This window comes from Panthera onca, chromosome B4 (genome assembly GCF_046562875.1).
Source record: "Panthera onca isolate mPanOnc1 chromosome B4, mPanOnc1 haplotype 2, whole genome shotgun sequence".
Classification (NCBI taxonomy): domain Eukaryota; kingdom Metazoa; phylum Chordata; class Mammalia; order Carnivora; family Felidae; genus Panthera; species Panthera onca.
The window spans coordinates 42,113,374-42,128,995 of NC_138345.1; the positions used below are offsets into that span (position 1 = coordinate 42,113,374).

Sequence of the window (15,622 nt, forward strand, 5' to 3'; positions counted from 1 at the left end):
CACTCAACCAACTGAGCCACCCAGGTGCCCCCAACATAAAATCTTTTAGGGAGTAATTAAACATTGGATCATACATCTCTTTAATGTGTGGCAATTTTATTTTATTGGATTTTACTGGAGAGTGGTCTAATTTTATCTTTATAATTCAATTAAAAAAAAAAAACCCTGTACATTACAACTATAAACACCAAATTATATGAAAACAAAGAAAAATCTTAATAAAACACATTGTTTCCTACATGTACCCACCCTGGCATTATGTTATAGATACCTCAAAATCTTTCAATTGGATCACTTTGCACAAAAGACAATTAAAATGTTTAAATAACTAAGGATTCTTGGTTTAATCAAGCTACACTTTTCTCCTTATAAATTCTGTTTTGTATTTGATAACAAAGAACAAAATCAGTGATTTGCATCCCGAATATTCCCCTTTTTTAAACCTCATAGGTACAAACTAAATTACAGAAACACCTCAATTTTAGAAGGCAAAAAAACCCCAAAATTGCATTTAAAAACAAAATTGCTTCAGGGTGCCAGGTGGCTCAGTCGGTTAAGCATCTGATTCTTGACTTGGGATCAGGTCATGATCTCACAGCTGGTGAGATCAAGCCCCCTGCTTGAAATTCTCTCTCTCCCTCTCTCTCTGCCCCTGCTTATGCCCTCTCTTGCTCTCAAAATAACTAAAGAAACTCTTAAAAATAAAATAAATTTTAAAAATTTTAAAAATTGCTTCATTCATGCATGGAAAGCCAATAAAATGGGGATTATTTTAGAGAATACTAAAAGTTTCTCTGAAAAATTCAAAAGCACAAGTTAGGGAAAATGTTTATTTCACTTACTTAGTAAAAAGTTTTAGGTTTTGGCTATAAGACAGGCACTGTATAGAGATTTATACAGTATAGTCACTGCCATCAAGGGTCACCTATTCAACATAAAAACTATTCCACTTGGAATCACTGTATTTCATAATCTCTATCCAGGAGCAGAGTCATTGTTAAAAACTATTAGGGGTGCCTGGGTGGCTCAGTTGGTTGAGCCTCCGACTTCGGCTCGGGTCATGATCTCGTGGTCCGTGAGTTCGAGCCCCGCGTCGGGCTCTGTGCGGACAGCTCAGAGCCTGGAGCCTGCTTCAGATTCTGTATCTCGCTCTCTCGCTGACCCTCCCCCGTTCATGCTCTGTCTCAAAAATAAATAAACGTTAAAAAAAATTTTTAAAAAAACTATTATACATTTTATTCTAAAATTTGTATACCTAAACATTCTCTCTTCCTGAGTGGAGTGCCATGCGCACTGATGATTTTAAATAAGTTTTAGTATTTTAAAGAGAGAAATAAAAAAAAATTAAAAAAATAATAAAAATAATAAAATAAAAATAAAGAGAGAAATAATACTCATCTACTTATTTATCCATTCCAGAAATACAGATTGAGTTCTTATTTTTGCAAGGCAGAGCATTGCCTTAATTTTATAGAATTAAGTCCTGATACCTGTACTTGAAAGCTTCATAGGGAATTCGTACTTACAGTGTCGAAAAATGAGCTCTTGGTGTCCTGTCTGAAATAGTCTTATGCTGCAGGTCTCTTCATATCCGGAAAATTAAAAAAAAAAAAAAAAAAAAAAAAAAAAAAAAAAAATTAACGGTAAATTGAAATCTTGTCATTCCTCAACTCAAAAGCCTTCAATGGCTTTCTATCTCACCGAGAATAACATTTAAAAGTCCTCATCATGGCCTACAAAGTATCACATGATCTGGCCCCTCTACCTCAGGGACCTTCTCCCTGCAAACACATCCACTCACAGTGGCCTTTTATTTGAAGCAATCCTCAAGATTTAGAGTCTTTGTTTTCAACATGACTTAGCCTGGACCCTCCCCTCGGATGTCTGCCTGGCTCAGTTTTTTTCTTCCTTGAAGGTGCCGCTCAAATGTCACTTTAACAGAGAGGCTTCCTAAGTAAGCACCTATGTAAATCAGTATCCCTCCATTACCCTCTATTTCTTCATCCCGTTTTTATGTTTCTCCAAAGCACTTATCATATGATACATGATGTATTTATTTGTTTAATTACTGTTTCATCCCATTCGAATATAATATGTACGAGAACAGGACCTCTGATTTTTGGCTACTTTATACCCCCCTAGGAGAAAACGTTCACATAACATGCAACATAGGTTTTCTGAATGAGTATTAGATGAGGCACAGGCTAGACATAGTTTGTATCAACAACGCTTGTTTGTTTTCTGAATTACACATTAAATTCTGTATTGCCATACAAGCTTGAGCGTCCAAGAGCTGCAGCCTACGTGAGTATTTGCCAAACAGATCACAAAATACTATTGTGGCAGTTACTTAGAAGTACCACCAAAAATTAATTTATCCAAAGGATACTGGTGTGCTGTTTCGAAGGGGCACATGCACCCCAATGTTTATAACAGCACTACGGACAATTGCCAAAGTATGGAAAAAGCCCAAATGTCCATTGACAGGTGAGTGGATAAGGAAGATGTGGTATATATTTATTTTTATATATATATGTATGTATATATATATACATATATATATATATATATATGTATATATATATACACAATGGAGTATTACTCAGTAATCAAAAAGAATGAAGTCTTGCCATTTGCAACTACGTGGATGGAACTGGAGGGTATTATGCTAAGCGAAATTAGTCAGAGAAAGACAAATATCATATCACTTCACTCATATGTGGAATTTAAGATACAAAACAGATGAACATAAGGGAAAGGAAGCAAAAATAAAAACAGGGAGGTGAGCAAGACATAAGAGACTCCTAAATATAGAGAACAAAGTGAGGGTTGCTGGAGGGGTTGTGGGGGGAGGGATGGGCTAAATGGACAAGGGCATTAAGGAAGACACTTGTTGGGATGAACACTGGGTGTTATACGTAGGGGATGAATCGCTGGACTCTATTCTTGAAATCATTATTGCACTACATGCTAAGGAACTTGGATGCAAGTTAAAAAATAAAATAAATAAATGAATAAAAAGAAGTACCACCAAAAATTAGTTGGAAAAACCCTGCATATCCTACAATTACCCCACTCTGAAGATTCACGATGCAGGTGGTCCCATAAAGAAGAGTCCTGAGATTCTTCCATACATTCCTCTTAAAGTTGAATAAGACACCATTCTGAAATTAATTTGAATGGTGAACACTTTTTTCTTGGTACACCTGGTGATAACTGCATCCTTTAGAGCTGCCTTCAACAAACCACCAAAGTTTTGGTCATAAGGCCCAGGTTAGGCCATCAGTTTCCCAAGCAGTGAGAACTCACTGATACCCTGGTGAGCTCAGCTCTGAACTCCACTGATGGTTGCAGTGTTTCAAGAACCAACCTAAAAAAAAAAAAAAAAAAGAACCAACCTAGCCCGTTCTGAATTGGTCAGGAAATTCACAAAGAAGAGTCAAGCAATCATCTTAGTAATTAAGTTAAAATTGCAGGGGGATCATGACAACTAGATCATTTATATTGCAGATAGGCAGGCAAAAAGCTATCTTTAAAATGTGTTCACTTCCTCCCACCCACACGTGATCTGATTTCTTTGAAGTGAAATGTATCACTGTTCATTATATTCCAGATTGACCATGTGGGGAACTGAAGCCGTATTCTACTTTTGGCCATCTTCTGTATTCTCAGAAAACAAATGATATTAACAAGAGACTCTCCACAACTCTGAACGTCACTTGTAGTAAGAAAACGCATGACTCAGAGAAACCACACTGCCTTAAAAGAATCGCGTAATCATCCAATCATCTTGATGAGTTCTCATCATCTTGATTTATTTAAAACCCTCAGCCCCCATCCAAACAACAGATTGAAGTCTAAGCCTCTCCTTTCTTTTACTGTAATAATTATGAAAACAATGTTCTAGATGTGATAGTTCAGCATCCCCAGGGAGTGTTTTCAGGGCTTTTATATGCTAACTCCATAGTTCACACCATTTCTCTTCTATTTCCTCCTATAAAAGAGGATAGCAGATGAGCACCTGTCTAACATAGCAGTCATCATAAAATTATGGAGACTGGTGTTCGAGCTAAGGCCTGAAGATGGACAGGAATTTGCTGGACCTATTGGGCAAGACATCAACACTTTGGCATTATTTTTTTTCTTAATAGTAAAAAGTACATATTTCATATTTCATACAGAAGCGACTTTGAAATGAAATAATGCACGTGAAGATCTTAGCATTTTAGAAAACACTCATTAAGGGTTCAGTTTCACACTCACTCGGGTATCTAATATCTATTATATTGACTCCGGAGGCAAGAAAGATCCCATTTTCACAGCTTTTCACAGAAATAAGACCCAAAAAACTTAACACCAAGCACCACCAGCGTCTTTGCCACAGTTTACTGTATCAACTGTATCAACTCCCTTCAACTTGACACAGTCTCTGTGAATTTCAGCACAGAGATGGGAGATAGGAACCGAACCGATTCATTCCCCAGGGAATAAAGGAGACTTCACTAGCTGTGGGTCACCTGGAGACCACGCCTCCGATTTGGTTTTTACTGGCCCCAAGTTGAATGGCTACATATGGCAACAAGAACAAAGGACTATATAGAACGCTAGGAACATCCCAATTCAATTAAATTACTTAATAAGCTTAATTTTACAGTATTAAAGTAATTTTGGGGGGTGCTTGGGTGGCTCAGTCAGTTGGGCGTCTGACTCTTGATTTCAGCTCAGGTCGTGATCTCACCGTTGGTGGTTTCCAGCCCCACATCGAGTTCTGCACTGATATTGCGGAGCCTGCTTGGGATTCTCTCTCTTCCTCTCCCTCTCTGCCCCTTCCCTGCTTGTGCTCTCTCTAAATAATTAATTAATTAACAAACTAATTTTTTGAGGAAAGAGACTATGGAAATAAAAATAAAGTATTTTTAAATGCTCCAGAAAAAAAAGTATTTGGTCCTACATTTGCCGATAGCCTCTTTGTACAGAGTCACAGAAAATCAGTCACACGGATGAAAAACAAATCGCTTTCCGAAAACAATTTAAGCACAACTATTGTTGGATAAGTTTAGTGTAAGCGACAAAGGTGTGAAGAAAGAATTAATATGGTTATGCTAATAAAATACATTTGCATCACAATTTTAAAGTGCAGGGTCAGCCCTGAATTTGAGTTAAAAGTATGTATCCAGGACCCCGTGGACAGTGGTGCAAAGGGACCCAGGGCCGGCGCTCCGGCCCGAGGGTTCATCTCAATGAATAACTTAAATGACCCCCCCCCCCCCCCGGACTGGAATATCTGGCCTAATTTCAGGGCTGATGGAGGTAATGGAAGCAGATGAAATCACGCTCTGTTGGTTCCAATGCTGGGATTGGCTGCTTTTCGTTGGATTTGGTCCAGGTAATCCCAGAAAGAGAAAAAGAGAGAGAAGGGTACCGTCAGTGAATGACCGCTTTCCATCGGGATCTTGAAGCCAAGTACCACGCGGTGATCTCAGAAAGCAGGCATGCAGTCGCTCACTGGTCTGTGGAACTTGAAGAGGAGCAGAATGAGAACGACAAGTTAATAAGAAGCCTGCATCCTCAGGGGTAGAAGAAGAGAAGCTTCTGAAAGAGGAACTGGTTCAGATTGTGCAAGAAAAGAGATAGTTGCAGCCCTTGAGCAGTGCTACCTGAGCTTCCTGGAAAGGGAAGGCAACTGGCAAAAGAGGGCCAGGTTTGCGCCAAAAGAGTCTGGCAGAGAGGAAGAGAGAAAGAGAGAGAGGGCGCACAAATGGGGGAGGGGCAGAGAGAGGGGGAGACACAGACTCTAGGCTCTGAGCTGTCAGCACAGAGCCTGATGTGGGGCTCGAACCCACGAACTGAGATCATGGACCTGAGTCAAAGTCACACATTTAACCACTAAGCCACCCAGGCATCCCAAAGAGTCTGACGCTCCTAGGGAAAAACAGGGCGTGTACCGCAGCCTGCTCCCATCTGGTGGCAGGTGGCTGGAAATAGATGACTTACTAGTCGGAGGCTCCGCTGACCCCATTAGTGCCGACCTGCTGGCCCACCCGACATACTGAAGCACCACACATATTATGGCAATGCCTAGAACACCGACAAACCAGGATGGGAGACTCACGTGGCTGTATCTCAAATAGTGGCAACTGGTTGTTGAATTTGAACAAGGGTAAGAGAGTCGAGAAAGCCAGGCGAGAGAAGTAGGGCAAGAGTGAAGTCGAAGTCCTCGGCGCTGCGTTGGGGGTGGGTATCCACATTTGCTCATTTCCTCCTGCCATGTTCTGAGACCGACACAGGGTTTCTTCCTTGACCTTCTTCAGCGATTAAGGATTCAGTTTCTTAGGATAATTGTTTTTAAGTTGTAATAGTTTATTAAGCCAAACAGTATGACCTCATATCTTAGCTGTAGGGTAAGATTGTTTTTAAGAAAGTCAAATGTAGCACTGATCCTCACTGAGAGTTTTCTGTTTTTATCACTCCCCAAATAAATAAATGAATAATAAATAAATAAAGTATTGATCCTCAATGAACGTTTTCTGTTTGTTTTTATCAATCCCTAAACAGATTCTGTTTTCTCTTCAAATTACTTTTCTCTCTCCTTGAATTACTTTTAGAAGCCTTCAGGTAATGGACAGAACTGCCTAATGATGACAACAGAAAATAGTAATATTATTGAGGTTTCATGATGTCAGTGAAGGTGTCTCTCAACAAAGGGAAAGAAAGTGTTTCTTGTATCCAGTAGGGATTTGGCTTGTGTCTGTATTTAGTAAGCACATATTATTTATTAGCAATGACATGTAATAAAAAATACTTACCATTTAAAATTTTTTAAAGTATATATCCATAACATATTAATTTTTAAAAATTAAAAAATTTTAAATCAGCTTCTTCCAGCTGAACAATGACCATCCTTACCATGGTGACTGTAGTCTTGAAATGCTATTTTCCACTAAGAGAAAGCCAAGTTTCTCATAAAAACAGATGACTTCATGTCTGGGGGAAGGAATCTGGAATGAACCTCAAATCACTCCAAATAGCAAGGAAGTTATCAAATACTTCCAAGATTGTGTCTGAAATACTCAGAAGTCAACTTGAAGAGTCTTTCTCTGGTCAAAAATAATATTATTTGATCTTTAATAAATCAAAAAATAATAAAAAAGAAGAATTCCAATGTATTGCCACCCATCCAATATTTAAATGCATGAGTTTATAATGGCATTATAAGAATTAATTGAGGGGCACCTGGGTGGCTCAGTCAGTTGAGTGACCGACTTCGGCTCAGGTCATGATCTCACGGTTTGCGAGATTGAACCCCGCGTCAGGCTCTGTGCTGACAGCTCAGAGCCTGGATCCTGCTTCGGATTCTGTGTCTCCCTCTCTCTCTCTCTGCCCCTCCCCGTCTCATGCTCTGTCTCTCTCTGTCTCAGAAATAAACATTTAAAAAAATTAAAAAAAAAAAAGAATTAATTGAACGACCTTACCAGAGTTACAGAGAACAAATGCACTAATGTTTGATAATCAGTAAGTAAATTGAAAGAATCAAGTATATAACCTGTGTTTCTTAGATGAAATGTTACTGGTACAATAGTTGAGAGGAAGAATCTCTTATTAAAAGTATCCCAGCAGGTAAATGACAAGGAAATTATACAATCACAATATCAGCATTTTGGGACCCAGTGAATTAATGAATCTAGTCATCGAATACCCCACCAGTGGCCACCAGCATCACAAAAAGAGAAAAACTGTAATGGAGTTATGTAGCTTCTGGGTAATGAAGTTCTTACTAATGAAAAGAAAAATAAGTCACAAGATGAATCATTTTGAACAGAATTTTGGCTGTTGAAAGGATTCAGAGCATAACAAAAGCTAGAGATAAAATTACATATTAAGACAAATTACCATAACTTAAGAATACCAAAGGTAGAAGGAGTATCTTAAAAGAGTCCAGAGAGGGGTGCCTGGGTGGCTCAGTCAGTTGAGCTTCCGACTTCAGCCCAGGTCATGATCTCACGGTCTGTGGGTTTGAGCCCCGCGTCAGGCTCTGTACTAACAGCTCAGAGCCTGGAGCCTGTTTCCAATCCTGTGTCTCCCTCTCTCTCTGCCCCTCCCCCAGTCTCACTTTGTCTCACTCTGTCTCTCAAAAATAAATAAATATTTAAAAAAAATTAAAAAAAAAAGAGTCCAGAGAAAAAGAACAAATCTCCTACAAAGAAAGAAAAATCTGATTTACCTCATCTTTCTCAATAGTAACACTGGGTGCAAGAAGACAGTGGAATAATATTTTTTTTTTTACCTATTAAAAAAGTATTTGGAATCTAACATTTATATCCAGCCAAACGGTCTTTTACATACAAGAACATTATAAGAATATTCTACCCCAAGAAATCTATCACTGAAAATACAAAGAGGTCCTTAAACATATGAACAAATACAGCCAAGTGCTGCCAGAGATAGGAAAGAGGAGAATCAAACATTTTAATAAAATGTATTGTTCTATAAAATGACCCAAGGCCTTTAGTGAAGTTCATTGTTGTCTTGAAAAACCTAAGACCAAAGAAATTCTTAAAAGAATTTCTGTAACAGTCTAAAAGTTAATTCCAGACCATAGCAACGTGGAGCACAGAGAGGTAAAAAGCAAAAAAAAAAAAAAACAAACAAAAAAAAACAAAACCAAAAAAGCAACTAAGAACGTGCTAACCAAAGGGCACCTGAGTGGAGCAGTTAAGCGTCAGGATCTCCGGGTTTGGTTCGAGCCCTGTGTCAGGCTCTGTGCTGACAGCTAGGAGCCTGGAGACTGCTTTGGATTCTGTGCGTCCCTCTTTTTCTGCTCCTGCCCCATTCACACTCTGTCTCTCTCTTAAAAATAAACATTAAAAAAAAAAAATGTGCTAACATTGCTTGTCTCTTTTAGGAGAAGTAGAGATAGACACTGAGAAGCATGTTAGTTTTTACTTATGCTTGTCAAATATTCTAGGTTTACTGTCTTCTGATCATACGGGACGATTTTCCTTTTTAGTCACTGAAGAGAAGTAGAGCTTTGTGGCTCATTTGGCCAGGATTACGTGACATGTGTCACTTTTGGGTCAAGGTATGTACTACTGATGAGAGACCCTCCAGAGCACTCTTTCCTCCAGGGTCATTGCCATTTTTCCACGTCGTGGCTGCTCCATGTGTCAGATAGAGCCTAGCCAACTAGAAATTGATATGCAGCATGAGAAAGAAACATGTTTGTTTTGTTTTGGTATAACTGTTTTTCACAGTATAATACAGTCTATCCCAATACAATGTCTAAGAAATTAGTAAACACAGGGGCGCCTGGGTGGCTCAGTCGGTTAAGCGACCGACTTCAGCTCAGGTCACAATCTCGCGGTCCGTGAGTTCGAGCCCCGCGTGGGGCTCTGGGCTGACGGCTCGGAGCCCTGAGCCTGCTTCCGATTCTGTGTCTCCCTCTCTCTCTGTCCCTCCCCCGTTCATGCTCTGTCTCTCTCTGTCTCAAAAATAAATAAACGTTAAAAATAAATAAATAAATAAATAAAAACAAATTAGTAAACACAACAATCACAAGTATGAATCTGAGATTAAGAGTACCCACCACCAGACCTTATGAAGATAAAAAGCTTCTGCACAGCAAAGGAAACAACCAACAAAACTAAAAGGCAACCAACGGAATGGGAAAAGATATTTGCAAATGACACATCGGACAAAGGGCTAGTATCCAAAATCTATAAAGAGCTCATCAAACTCCACACCCGAAAAACAAATAACCCAGTGAAGAAATGGGCAGAAAACATGAATAGACACTTCTCTAAAGAAGACATCCGGATGGCCAACAGGCACATGAAAAGATGTTCAACGTCGCTCCTTATCAGGGAAATACAAATCAAAACCACACTCAGATACCACCTCACGCCAGTCAGAGTGGCCAAAATGAAGAAATCAGGAGACTATAGATGCTAGAGAGGATGTGGAGAAACGGGAACCCTCTTGCACTGTTGGTGGGAATGCAAATTGGTTCAGCCGCTCTGGAAAGCAGTGTGGAGGTTCCTCAGAAAATTAAAAATAGACCTACCCTATGACCCAGCAATAGCACTGCTAGGAATTTATCCAAGGGATACAGGAGTACTGATGCATAGGGGCACCTGTACCCCAATGTTTATAGCGGCACTCTCAACAATAGCCAAATTATGGAAAGAGCCTAAATGTCCATCAACTGATGAATGGATAAAGAAATTGTGGTTTATATACACAATGGAATACTACGTGGCAATGAGAAAAAATGAAATATGGCCTTTTGTAGCAACATGGATGGAACTGGAGAGTGTGATGCTAAATGAAATAAGCCATACAGAGAAAGACAGATACCATATGGTTTCACTCTTATGTGGATCCTGAGAAACATAACAGAAACCCATGGGGGAGGGGAAGGAAAAAAAAAAAAAAAAAAAGAGGTTAGAGTGGGAGAGAGCCAAAGCATTAGAGACTGTTAAAAACTGAGAACAAACTGAGGGTTGATGGGGGGTGGGAGGGAGGGCAGGGTGGGTGATGGGTATTGAGGAGGGCACTTTTTGGGATGAGCACTGGGTGTTGTATGGAAACCAATTTGACAGTAAATTTCATATATTAAAAAATAAAAAAAATAAAAAAAATAAAAAAAGAGTACCCACCACCATAAGACAAAAATACAACGTAACTTTTTATAATAAGAAAACAGTTTGATTAATCTAATGAAAAGCAGGAAGCAATTGTTAAAAAGAAATAAAATGGAAACAGAGTACGCTGAAAATATGAAATAAGATGACAATGATGTGTATAAAATAATCACAATAAATAGGAATGGGTTAAACTTACTATTAAAAAAAAAAAAACAGAGACCAAAAAACAAAACAAAACAAAACAAAAAAAGAAACCTAGCTGGACCAAAGGCTGTTGTCTACAAGAGACATACAGAAAACAAGCAGAAAAATCAAAAAATTTGAAACAATGAAATGAAATCAAAAACGAAACAAAGAAAAGATAAAAGAAAAAAAAGATTCAAGCAATATGAGCTAAAAGAAAGCTTGAGTATCAATTTGAAGTTCTAATAAAATAGAATTCAATGCAAAATAATATAAGTGAAGAAGAAGAATATTACATATTGTTAAAAGGAACGATAAAAGAAGATTTAATCATAATAGTGGAGAGAGATTAAAAATATATGAAAGAACAACTGACAGATGTAGAGGGGGAAATGGGTAAATCAAAATTTATAGCTGGAGGTATTAGCACATTTTTCTGAACTGGCACATTAAGCACACTAAAAATAAGCAGAGAGATCAAATATCTCAACAATCCAATTAATCAGTTAAGCCATTCTTATTCACACACGCAAAGAATTCTCTTCTTTTTTTACTTCTCTAAATCTTTTTTTTTAATAACTCAATAGACATTATTTTTTAAATAGTTTTAGTTTCACAGCTACATTGAGTGAAAATACAGTTACCACATATTCCCTCTGGAAACATACACACAGCCTTCCCCACCATGAACATTTCGCACCAGTGTGGTACATTTATTAAAATCAATGAATCAACATTGACATACTATTATCAATCAATGTCCATAGTTGATATTAGGGTTCACGCTTTGTGTTACACTGTAATGTTTTGACAAAGGCATAATGATGTGTATCAACCAAGAATAGACATAATAGTTTCACTGCCCTTCAATGCTCCATTTACTCATCCCTCCCGCCCCCTCTGAAACCATGGCAACCACTGATCTATTTACTCCCTTCAAAGTTTTGCTTTTTGCAGAATGTCATATAGTTGGAATCACTATACAAAGTCAGTGCATTGTCTTTTAGGTACACTGTCTTTTATGATTGGCTTCTTTGACTTAGTAATATGACTTTACGTTTTCTCCACGCCCTCTAATAACTTGATAGCTCGTTTCTTTTCAGCTCTAAATAATATTCCATTGTCTGGCTGTACCATAGTTCATTTATCCAATTGCATACTGAGGGGTTGTCTTGGCTGCTTTTAGTTCTGGGTGAGTATGAACAAAACTACTATGGACAGTTATGTGCAGGTTTTTCTCTTCACATAAGTTTCCAACTTATTGGAGCATATAGCTTGGAGTATATAGTTACTGGATTCTGTGTAACTTTGTAAGAGAATTTCAAACTATTTCTGAAAGTACCCAGTAATAAGTCCTTGTATATATAGTCAGATGATTTTCAACAATGGTGCCAAAAGCATTCAATGGAAAAAAAATTTTTTTTCAACTACTGATGTTGGAAAACTGGATATCCACATGCAAAAGAATGAGGTTGGGGCAACTGGGTGGCCCAGTCAATTAAGTGTCTGATTTTGGCTCAGAATGGAGCCTGCTTTTGATCCTCTGTCTCCCTCTCTCTCTCTCTGCCCCTCTCCTGCTCTCTCTCTCTCTAAAATAACTAAACGATAAAAAATTTAAAAATTAAAAAAAGAATGAGGTTGGACCCTTGCACCACACACAAAAGTTACTCAAAATGAGTGAAAGACCTAAACATTAGAGCTAAAACCATCAAACTCAGAATAAAAGGGGAAAAGCTGTAGGACTTGTATTTGACAACAATTTCGGGCACATGACACTGAAAGCACAAACGACAGAAGTAAAAATACATACATTTAAGACTATTGTACATCAAAGGACATAATCAACACAGTGAAAAGACAACCTATGTAATGAGAGAAAATATTTGCAAATCACTTACCTGATAAGTGGATTAATATATTTGTATATAAATAACTCCGACAACTGAATAACAAAAACAAACAACCCAATTTAAAAATGGGCAACGGCTGGGGTGCCTGGGTGGCTCAGTCAGTCAAGCATCCAGCTTCAGCTCAGGACGTGATCTCACTGTTTGTGAGTTCAAGCCCCGTGTCAGGCTCTGTGCTGACAGCTCAGAGCCTGGAGCCTGATTCAGATTCTGTGTCTCCCTCTCTCTCTGCCCCTCCCCCTGCTCACTCTCTCTCTCTCTAAAAAATAAACATTAAAAAAAAATTTTTTTAATGGCAATGGACTTGAAGACATTTCTCCCAAAAAGATATACAAATGGCCAACAAGCACATGGAAAGATACTCAGCATCACTAACCATTAGAAGAATACCACAATGAGACACTTTACACCCATTAGGACAGCTACTACAAACAAAACGAAACAAAACACACACACACACACACACACACACACAAATGGAAAATAATAAGTGTTGTCAAGGATGCAGAAAAATTGGAAACTTTGGGCACTACTGGTGGGAATGTAGATTGTTGCAGCTGCTATGGAAAATATGGCAGTTCCTCAAAAAATCAACAATTGAATTACCATATTATGCACCTATTATGCCTTGTGAGCATATACGCAAAAGAATTGAAACTAGGTCTCTAAGAGACATTTGCATACCCATATTCATATGAACCCATGTTCATAATAATCAAAAAGTAAAAACAACCCAAATGTTCATCAGTGGATGAATGGATAAATTGTAGGATATGCATACAATGGAATATTATTGAGCCTCAAAAAAGAAAATTCTGACTCATGCTACAACACGGATGAAGCTTGAGACCATTATCCTAAGCGAAATAAACCAGGCACAAAAGGACAAATACTGTCTGATTCAACTTATGTGAGGGACCTAGAGTAGTGAAATTTATAGAGACAAAAAGTAGAATAGTGGTTGCCAAAGGTTGAGAAATGGGAGGAATGGGGAGTTATGGTTTGATGAGTATAAACTTATAATTTTGGGGGCGCCTGGGTGGCTCAGTCGGTTAAGCGTCCGACTTCGGCTCAGGTCGTGATCTCGCGGTCCGTGAGTTCGAGCCCTGCGTCGGGCTCTGTGCTGACAGCTCAGAGCCTGGAGCCTGTTTCAGATTCTGTGTCTCCCTCTCTCTCTGACCCTCCCCCATTCATGCTCTGTCTCTCTCTGTCTCAAAAATAAATAAACGTTAAAAAAAAAAATTTAAAAATAAATAAATAAATAAACTTATAATTTTGGATGATAAAAGGAGTTCTGAAGATTGATAGTGGTAGTGTAAAACAAAACAAAACAATATGAATGTACTAAATACGACTGAATGGTACACTTGAAAATTGTTAAGGTGACTAAATTCTATATATGTATTTTGCCACAATTAAAACTTGGTGGTTTTTTTTTTTTTTTGGAAAAAAAAAACACACCTAAATTACATCTCAAAATTTATCAGAGAAAGCCAAAATGCACGTACAGGAAAATTGTTAAAGTACTTAAAGTGCTCTTTAAGAGAAATTCATAACGTAATGATTGGGGTGTATGGGTGGCTCAGTTGGGTAAGCATCAAATTCTTGATTCTGGCTCAGGTCATGATCTCATGGTTTGTGAGTATGGGTCCCACATCAGGCTTTGAGGCTGATGGTGTGGAGCTTGCTTGGAATTCCCTCTCTCTCTCTCTCTCTCTCTCTCAAAATAAGTAAATAAACTTAAAAAAAACATAATGATTAAGAAAACAATCTGGCACTATCACTTCTTGGCCTTTTGGCTAAGATGAAGTAAAGAAAAAATCTGGCACTAAACAGCCACTAATTGGACAGCTTTGACTCTAATTAGCTTTACACTGGATAATTTGCTTTAAATATATTCATCAAGAAACTCAAAGGAGTAAACCATTCTCTTTAGCAATTGGAAAAAGGAAGGAAGGAGGGAAAGAGGGAAAAAAGGAAATAAGGAAGGAAATAAGGGGGAGGGAGGGAAGAGGAAAGAAAAATACTAAAGATAAAGGTAGAAGCCCATAAAATGGAAAATAAAAAATGGAGAAATTAACAAAACTAAAAGGTTACTTATCCAAAAGACTAAAAAGATATCCAAATTTCAGCAAGACTCATCAAGAAAATAAAAAATTAAATTTAAAAAATAGAATAGGAGCACCTGGGTGGCTCAGTTGGTTGAGCGTCTGTCTCTTGATTTGGGCTCGTGTCACAATCCCAGGGTTGGGGGATTGACCCTCAAGTCAGGCTCTGTGCTGAGTCTGGAGTCTGCTTAAGATTCTCTCTCTTTCTCCCTCTGCCCCTCGCTCCTGCTTGTGCCCTCTCTCTCTCTCTAAAATAAATAAAATAAAACTAATTTTTAAATAAATAAAAAATAGGTTAAACGTGGGGCAGCTGGGTGGCTGAGTCAGTTAAACAATGACTCTTGACTTCAGCTCAGGTCATGATCTCATGGTTCATGAGATTAAGCCCCCTGTCAGGCTCTTCACTAACAGTGCAAAGACTGCTTGGGATTCTCTTTCTCCTTCTCTCTGGCCCTCCCCTGCTAACATGTTCTCTCTCTCTCTTTCTCTCTCTCAATAAACAAACACTTTAAAAATACAATAAACAGGAAGAAATAACTATAGTTAGAGATTTCAAAACAACAAAATCTCTTTGGAGTAACTATTTGCTAACATATTTTTTAAATAGATGAAATAGAAAAAAATCTTAGGCAAATAAAGATGTTAAAATCAATGCAAATACATATAAAAAATGTGAATGGGTAGATATGGAAATGCCCTACCAAAGTTGAAAAGAGAAGCATAGAATGTTTCTAAAATTACAAGGGGAAATTTCAAAGGCTATATATATTTCAAGGGTATG

The 15,622-nt window shown here is 38.1% G+C and overlaps 1 pseudogene; it reads left to right on the forward strand.

Annotated features, from left to right (window-relative positions):
• Positions 1-5,240: 5,240 nt before the first annotated feature.
• LOC132694777 (coiled-coil domain-containing protein 127-like) lies at positions 5,241-6,290 on the forward strand (annotated as a pseudogene).
• The last annotated feature ends 9,332 nt before the right edge of the window (positions 6,291-15,622 follow it).